We start from the raw sequence: 8,749 nt of genomic DNA on the forward strand, positions 1-8,749 counted from the left end.
CCAAAATCCCATTGACCCTCTCTGTCTATCCATATGTCTATGGATCATAAGTTATAGTGAAGTCCAACTCTGTACCCATGTTTACAAATATCTCCGTCCCTTGGAAGTGAAATTTACATCCCTGTCTGACACAATCTTCTTTGGAACACCATGCAGTCTCACTATCTCTCTAATGAACACCTGTGCTACCACACTGGCTCAATATGTAGTCTTTACTGGAATGAAATGAGCTACCTTGCTCAACCTGTCAACCATGACCATAATAGAGTCATGCTATCTCGCTGTCCTCGGAATACCTGTAATGAAATCCATGGAAATGACCTCCCATTTCCAATGCAGAATCACAATAGGCTATAGTAAACCACCTGGATGCTTACATTCTACCTTTACCTATTGAAAATCTAAGCATCTAGCCACGAACTCTGTGTTATCACTTAGAATGAACCTCAAGGCTGAGAAGAGGCAATTCCGAGGTAACCACAGACCAAGCTTTCAATTTGGCATCTAGCCCTGCCAGACCAGAGAGGGCTCTCTCTTTGCCACCAAAATGTGGCTACAATGAGTGAATCTTAGGCTAGTTATGGAGTGCAAGGATTTGTTTGAAAGTTTTTGGGTCGAAACAACAAGAGAAAGGACGATTGGGCTATGGAGTCAATGCCAGTTTCTGCTGGCAAACTTGGGGCAAATTAAGTGCCATGTTTAGCCAGATAGAAGATTGCAAATGTGAGAAGAATAGAGGGGAGAAAGCCCACTGCCCTGCAGGCATCAAACAAGGGATAGATCTCCAGTAGCAGCATTAGACGAAAGAGAAACATGAGGTTGCTCAACAAAGCATCTAGCAAAGTATGAATTCTGCAAAGACAACCATTACATCTAACAGCAAAATCATCATGAAAGGAGCATCATAGGGGATGGATTCCTAACACATCACTTAGATAATGTTGTAACAAGGTAGAGAAAACAAAATATGTAAGTGAATTACAGGAAAAACATATTGAACAATAAACACTGTGATGGATCCCAGGTCTAAAGGGCAAAAACTGCTTTATTAAAATGATATTCAGGAAAACTTTACACAGTGCCGAGCAGCCTCTCTCTGCTGCCAAAATCGAACCTCTACCCTTTAAAAATAATCCTATATATACTAACTTATAAATCTATTTTTATTTCCTCAACATAGGAAATAAAAAAATTAAAATAAAAAAATACAATTAATGATAAAATCCTATCATAAAACAATATTAAAACTAAACAATATTGAATAAAAATCTCATGAAATATGGAAAATAGAGTTGTTTTGGAAAATCAAAATTAGTGTATTTTGGTCAAGATCTGCTTCCTTTAAGGGTGGAATTCCACAAAATCTTCCCTTTGACTGCCACTTTGCACCTGCCTGCACGAATTTTGGAGTTGGTTGATTAACTTGTTGTTCCTGTTTCCTCCTTGGATGTTCTATGACCGCCATTTGTACCCAGAATTCTACGAGCTATTAATTTGTACAACAATAACTGTAATGTCATCACTACAAATGTCATACTCCAACCATAAATGATATAATTCATTAACAATTTCGGCACAAGCATCGCGAGGATCATCGAATTTGGCAACCATATCCACCATCGCTTGACTGGAGATAAACTCAAAGATTCCATCACAAGCAATACTGCAACAAGATCCTTTCCATAACCACAGATTTGCTACAATTGTCTGACCATTTCCATAGATTTAAAACATTACCAACATTCTGTGTCATTTCTGAAAACAAATTTTATAAACTCAACGATCATTCCAGCGCAGTTCAACAAACCTTGTTTAATAATCATTAATAAAACAACTAGTTTGTTTTCGATTTGCTGAAGGTGTCATCATTGGACATCTGGAACGTTTTAATAGCTACACTCTGCCACCATTTTGCTCATAATCATTGTAGGCACGATATTTTCCTCTGTCATAGTTTCTATCGCTTCTTCTTGCATTGTACTACTTATTTTCCAGGTCCATGTATCTACCAAATTCCCTCTCTTTCCCATATCCAGTCCGATCATCATTTCTTCCCCTATAATGGCTTCCAGATCGATCTTCGCATATTCATATCCACCACTAGTGCTTGGCTCACTACTAATTACATCAAAGACCTTCTGCTCGATTCCGGGCACCTTCAGAACTTTGTTTTATAAGATGGCTCTACGCACAGTGCCATAGTCCAGAAGCACAATGCCACAACCAGGAGCGCAGCGCTACACTCCAGATAGGTTTGGTTTCAATTTTTGACTTGTGTGTGTTTGTGGATGCAAGGGCGATGAGCTAGGCTTTCGGTTCTCATGGTTAGTATGACAGAAAAACAAGAATGTTTGTAACCCATACGCAAGGTTGCTTCAAAACCATGTTGCAACTTATCCTCCCCAAAATAATTTAACAGTTTGACTACTCTCAGAGTAACCACCTGTGTACCAAGTGTTGTTTCTCTGGTCATCAACATCAAAGTCATGCTCTCCCCAGAAAGCAGTTGATTGAACTCCCTTGCATTAAATAAGCTCATCCATGATGGTGAAATCAAATCTGATAATCCTTTATTGAATGCATTTATTAGTGGTTGGATTTGTCGATTAAGTTTATAGTCTGCCATTGCATGTACATACTGTAACCTATTTTCATTTGTAACAGTCATATTAGCACCACCTAGTCTAAGCTCAATAACCACTAGATTTCCAAAAACCTCCTATGTTACTGTGAAATCCAAAGCAAGGTCTCTAACATCCCCTTCATAATGCTTTAGGTACACAAGATTTTGATGCAATTCTGGATCAAGGCCAGAAAGCTCATCAAGGAAGCTATATCCACCTAGCAGTTTCCGGACAAAAACATGAGAGAAATAGTAATCTAGTAAAATTCCCTCATACAAATTTTTTCCAACAATTCTACCGAGGAACTCAATCATCTGCACCCCAGTTGCAAGGATTCTTGCTGACGGGTGTGGAAATAGCAGACACAGCTTCATGTGCTCTAGTTGCTGCAGCAATTGGAGGACGATATTTGATAGCAAGAGCAAGCCATAGAGATGGGGGCCAGAAACTACATCTACAATCTCTTTCATATAAAAAGTACAAACACCTAACAGTTACATCCATCAAGGGATTGTTATAATGCCCAAAATTATTCAAAAATCCATTGTAGACCATTGTATTAAGCATTGCCCCAATTGTTCTTTGTTGTTCCAGTGTAAAAAGAGCCAATTTTTCATAGAATTCTTCACCATCAAGAATCATAAGCAAGTGGGGATAAGTTGCACAAAATAGAAGTAACATTGTTGAAGTATCTTTTGGAATGCCATGAGGACCCTTCTACATAGGTTCCAAGTCCCATACTGTGCATGCATCATCTTTATCAGTATATCGTTGAAGAGATTTATCTTTACACATATCAGTACTGCTATCTCCATTTGAAGACTTCCCTTTCATTCTTAGAAAGGCAGAGGCCCATTTATTGCTTACATTTCTGATCAAACTTTCCTCCTTTCTGCCAACTATATCGTGAATTTGGTTCTCACCAATACTTAGACTGGTCTGGAATTGCTTCTGAACTCTTGTAAATCCATCTTTCTTAAAAATAAGAAATCTCTCTAACCATTCCCACAAATGTGACAAAAATCCCTGAGTGAAAGCTAATAAATTAAGAATAGGCAAAGGTCCACCAAAGGAATTCAAGGAAGAAAAGGTAGCGAGCAGGTATGAATACAATTGGGCAACATCTTTCAGTTCCAATTTTGTCTTTAAGCCCCCATGACCCAGATATACTTCATGCACAGAAGAACCCTCCTTTTTCACTATAGCTAGAAGCTGGTGCAGATGCCACTGTTGATGGACTGGACTCAAATACTCGATGAGTGATGAAGTCAATTCAGTAAATCCATCCCCATTTTCTGTACCACTCAAAAAATGGTGCTTGCGAACACTAACTATGGTCATCATATTCTTCCTCATCCTCATCTGCTTTCCGCTTTGATCGCCGTTTTTTTCTCAATCCATGGCATCAAATTCTCTAAAATACAGGAAAGAGCAAACACATATTCTCTACAACATAAGCCCTCCACAAGGTGTCCAGAATGTTCAGGGCTCTCGATAGAACCTAATGCCAAATTAACAAGATAACTTCCTTTGAAATCTGCCATTACCACCATTGTTCTCAAACATGGAGAGAAATTCGATGAATGTTGAAGAGCAGGTAACAATGCAGCAGGAAGCCTCTGTGTGAGATAAGAAATTGTAAGTATATATACACAAAATTGTTCTGCTGCACTTTTAACTCTAGCATCATAACCTTAGAGACAATTTTTTTGATTTGATATAGAAAAGACACTTTCACATAAATCCGATGGCATAGAATGGAAAGGACGGAGGACCATGGTTATAGCACTTGCAATAATGATAAAAGTTTCATCTGTCTGTACAACAACCTTGTTTTTCCTATTCATTGCACTATTGCATGTCATAATGTATTGATGAATTGAAGAAACAGTTTGGCTGGCTGACATATGAAGAAAAGAAAGGGTCTTACAATATCTTCTAATATCTGTTTTGCATTCAAAGAAATATCTTCTGACTGAGTTAAATGTGCATCCCACTGATAACGAAACTTTTCTGCAATATTTCCAGTTGCACAGTGTCCTCTCCAGACCCTCTAAATGAATAATGCTACAGCAGTAGCCTTTTTGGCATGATTACGAATTTCCCTTTCATGTGTAACTTTCTCCAATAAAACATCTCTAGTTATCTCGTTCACACTTTCTCCCCTTAGTGAGACCTTTCACCCGCAATATCGTTGTCAGCAATGTACAGTGTCCTCTACACAGATTCATGGATATCTCTTTCAATCAAAGCAGAATGAGCTCGGCATATGTTGAGATGAGGATTAGCAGCATGGTAATAGGCATTCAAATGCTATGTTCTCTCCTTCTCTATCATAATTCAGCCACTGACATCTCCTAGTTTCCTCTGGATCATTAAACACATAAACAGCTGCATGGGGAGATCTTTGAGTTAATCATTCATTTGATCATATCTTCTGATCCAGGAACCAGTTTTTGGAGTGTGATATACCGTTGGAAATCTCTTTCTGAGCTACTTATGATGGACACATTTAAGACATGTTTTGTGCTGAAAATCATGTGCAAAACATCTAACAAAACCAGACATAGTAAGAGGCCATGTTGATCCCTAGTGACAGGCTGCGAAGACTGGAACTAACATCGGCCTTATTGGGGATGGCAGCTCCTTGGAGGTGCCAAGAATCGTAGATCTCTAGGAACATGTAGATTAGTGCCTCATCCATTGGGCAATACGGTCAAACAACTACAAACTTGAACAACTTATACCAACCCAAAAACATAGACACACTGCAACCTATACATAAACAAATATGGGAAGAAAAATGCTTCCTTGGGCAGCTTATTTATTTACGAATCTACCCTACTCTGATGCAAAATCAATAGATCAAGTGATGTTGTAATGCTAGATCAACCAATCAAGTAACTGTGACAAGGATGTTGCTTGGAAGTGCTTGAACCAGGACACAAGTGGAAATGTTGACATCCATACATGCACATAAGGAGTCTGGTTGTGTAAAAGACAATCTAACCTATCATTCAAACTGAAAAAAATTTCCATGTACGCTGCAATAGGATCGAAGAAACCGGACTCTGTTTGCTGCCTTAACTCCTCAATGCATGCTTCTAGCTACAAACTATCAATGCAAATATCCACGAGTAGCCCTATTGTTTCTTGTTTTGAAGGAGGGAGAGTTTCCAAGAACTTTTTGGGATCTCGAAATTCATGTGATTTAATTTGAACATCCAATAGTTCAATTTCATTTTCTAATCTTTCAGCAACTAAGCCAAGAAAACAATATTTATTTTCAGGTGTGAGTCGGCTGGATTTCAAACAAAGAAATACTAATGTTGAGAAATTCTGATCAATCTGAAATTTTGCTAACTCATCCCTTAAAGTCAATAACATTTCACTAAATAATGGATTTGCCACATACCCTGTCATCAGTGATTACCATCAATGTTCTGAAATCTGTATTGGCAGTGAAGTCGCTTTAAAACTTTGAAGTTTGGGATCTTGAACAATGGAGTCATCAGGTGGATGATTCCAGCCTTCATACATGTCTGACTACTATCCATCATCAGCAATCAGATCTGCAACTTGAATGATCTTTCCCGTAGAAGATCTATCACCTCGTCCCTGGCAACGATGACAAAATGTTATCACTCAAAATGAACCTCAAGGCTGGTAACCACAGACCAAGCTTTCGATCTGCCAGACTAGAGAGGGCTCTCTATTTGCCACCAAAATGTGGCTACAATGACGAATCTTTGACTAGTTATGGAGTGCGGGGATTTGTTTGAAAGGTTTTGGGTCAAAACAACAAGAGAAATGACGATTGGGCTATGGAGTCAATGCCAGTTTCTGCCAACAAACTAGGGGAAAATTAAGTGCCATGTTTAGCCAGATAGAAGATTGCAAATGTGAGAAGAATAGAGGGGAGAAATTCCACTGCCCTGTAGGCATGAAACAGGGGATGGATCTCCAGTAGAAGCATTAGACAAAAGAGAAACATGAGGTTGCTCAATAGAGCATCTAGAAAAGGATGAATTCTGTAAAGACAACCATTACATCTAATAGCAAAATCATCATGAAAGGAGCATCATAGGGGATGGATTCCTAACACATCTCTTAGATAATGTTGTAACAAGGTAGATCCCCAGATGCGGGTGAATAGGGAGGTGATCAGCGTGATGGGACAGGAGTGGTGGGAGGCAGCTCGACACCTGCTCACGCTGTACGTGAAGTGTAATGTCAATCGGGGGAGGGCAGCCTGGAATGCAGGCCATTACATTCTCCCGTTAAGTGCCACAAGATCCGCTATTATGGCTTCGGCTCTCGCACGCTGTGACCTGCAAGCGATGGCGGCCTTCATCAATGAGGTAGTTATGGTGTGGGTTAATTGAGAAAGGGCAGACAACTATAAGGAGGGGTAGAGTAAAGCTAGCACGATGCAGCGATATGAGGTGTTAAGTTGGTTTCTCTCTGTCAATTCTGAGCCTGAAGCGGAGACGTTGTGTCTGGTTTTTTCTAATTCTCTCTGGGGTGCTAGTCGGAGTTCGGGCTCTAGGAAGTGCCCTCTGATTTCGGGTCTTGGGTGCATTGGTCCTGTCTCCCGCAAATATTATGAAAAGGGGGGAGGGGACATTGTGGGAAACTGCCTCTCCGCTCCCGTTCGTTCCTATTCCATCTCTGTTAGCTCTGAGGTTTTTAGTCTCAAGGTCGGCAGCATTCCATTTGTTATGTTATCTGGCTTTGAAAGGAAGCCTCTGTATTTCTCTTCCCTTAGCTTGAACCTCCTATACGTTGGCCCTGTTCTGTGTGTGGTCCTGGAAAGGGGTGGGTGGAATACAAGGGAGAACAAGCCATCTTGTCTTGTTCGGTCCTCTCCCACCTCTGCGGGCTTTCAAGGCTTCAGTGTGGTGTTTGGTGAATATCTGTCAGAGGCCCCTCCTATTATGGCCCGCCTTCGACAGAGAATGGGTTGCCATCGAGGCCAACCCAAGCGTGCCTCCAATGACTCCACTTCGGACTCGCCGGCCACCAGCGAGCTGTTCACTGGGCGTTATCCGAGTACCCGTAGTGGGCGAGGAAGGCACCGTGTATCCAATCTACCTCCGGGGCTACGTGCGACAACTGGGTCAGCCATTTTTACTTTCAACAGTTCGCTTCATCGGCCACGGGTCACTGCACACATCTCAGTGGTGTTCTACGAAACCATGCAATTGGAAGGATCTGATAGTCACACGGGAGGTTCGGTAGCTGCTGATGGTCCTCCCCTTGCGTTCTAGCTTGGCATTGGTATGATGCCACGGCTTGCTCGAGCGGAACCAGGGAGAGGTATTCAGGAGACGGAGATGCAACCTGCCGATCCCGGTCCCTCTGCTCAGTTCAACGCTCCCTTTTATACCAGATGGGACTCCTACACCAAATGGTGTGAGGTATGATTGGGACTTCATATCAGGGAGATCCCCTGAATGTTGGTGGGTCCAACACCATTAACATTTCTGGCGCTAGAAGGAAGGCAACCACTATTTTATGGCTGATAAACCCACCGAACCCATCATTCCATCTTATGGTCAAGGAAGCAATGGTCATTGCACCTCCCCTACTTGTGCTTCTGAAGTTGGTGATTCTTCTTAGCCTAGGCCTGAACCTGAAATTCTGTATGATCAACTTCAAGCCATTCGCCCTATAACCCGTCAATTTGCAAAAGTTGTTGGATTGATTCCTGGAGTAATAATTATTCCACATTCTCTAAATACGAACAAGACCACCTCCACAGGGATAGTAATTTAGACTCTTGAAGACATGTTTCTTGCCACTCCTGAGGAATTAGCAGACTTTGTGGAAAATCAAGAAGAGACTCCAATCATTTACGTTGGTGATAAATACAACATTCCACTATCAAACACATTTTTCAGCAGGACATGCGGAAAAGAACAAGAGGAAGAAGAGCCATCAGATTGTTACAAAGAAGAGGAGGACAATGAAGAATAAGACATGAAAACCAAAATCTAGACTGGATGACTCATGTCCTACACGCACTTCTGGGTTTTCTACACAAGATGCCAAGGCATTCAGAGAAGCTCTTAACAAAGTATGACCTTGATAAGACAGTGAAGGCTGAAGACCATATGGACAAC

At 41.0% G+C, this 8,749-nt stretch overlaps 1 pseudogene; it reads right to left on the reverse strand.

Annotated features, from left to right (window-relative positions):
• Positions 1-2,393: 2,393 nt before the first annotated feature.
• On the reverse strand, positions 2,394-4,531 carry LOC149202751 (E3 ubiquitin-protein ligase UPL7-like; annotated as a pseudogene).
• Between the last annotated feature and the right edge of the window lie 4,218 nt (positions 4,532-8,749).

Source organism: Pinus tabuliformis, chromosome 2_1 (assembly GCF_031772625.1).
Source record: "Pinus tabuliformis cultivar Carrire ecotype Pingquan chromosome 2_1, CPIR1, whole genome shotgun sequence".
Lineage (NCBI taxonomy): Eukaryota > Viridiplantae > Streptophyta > Pinopsida > Pinales > Pinaceae > Pinus > Pinus tabuliformis.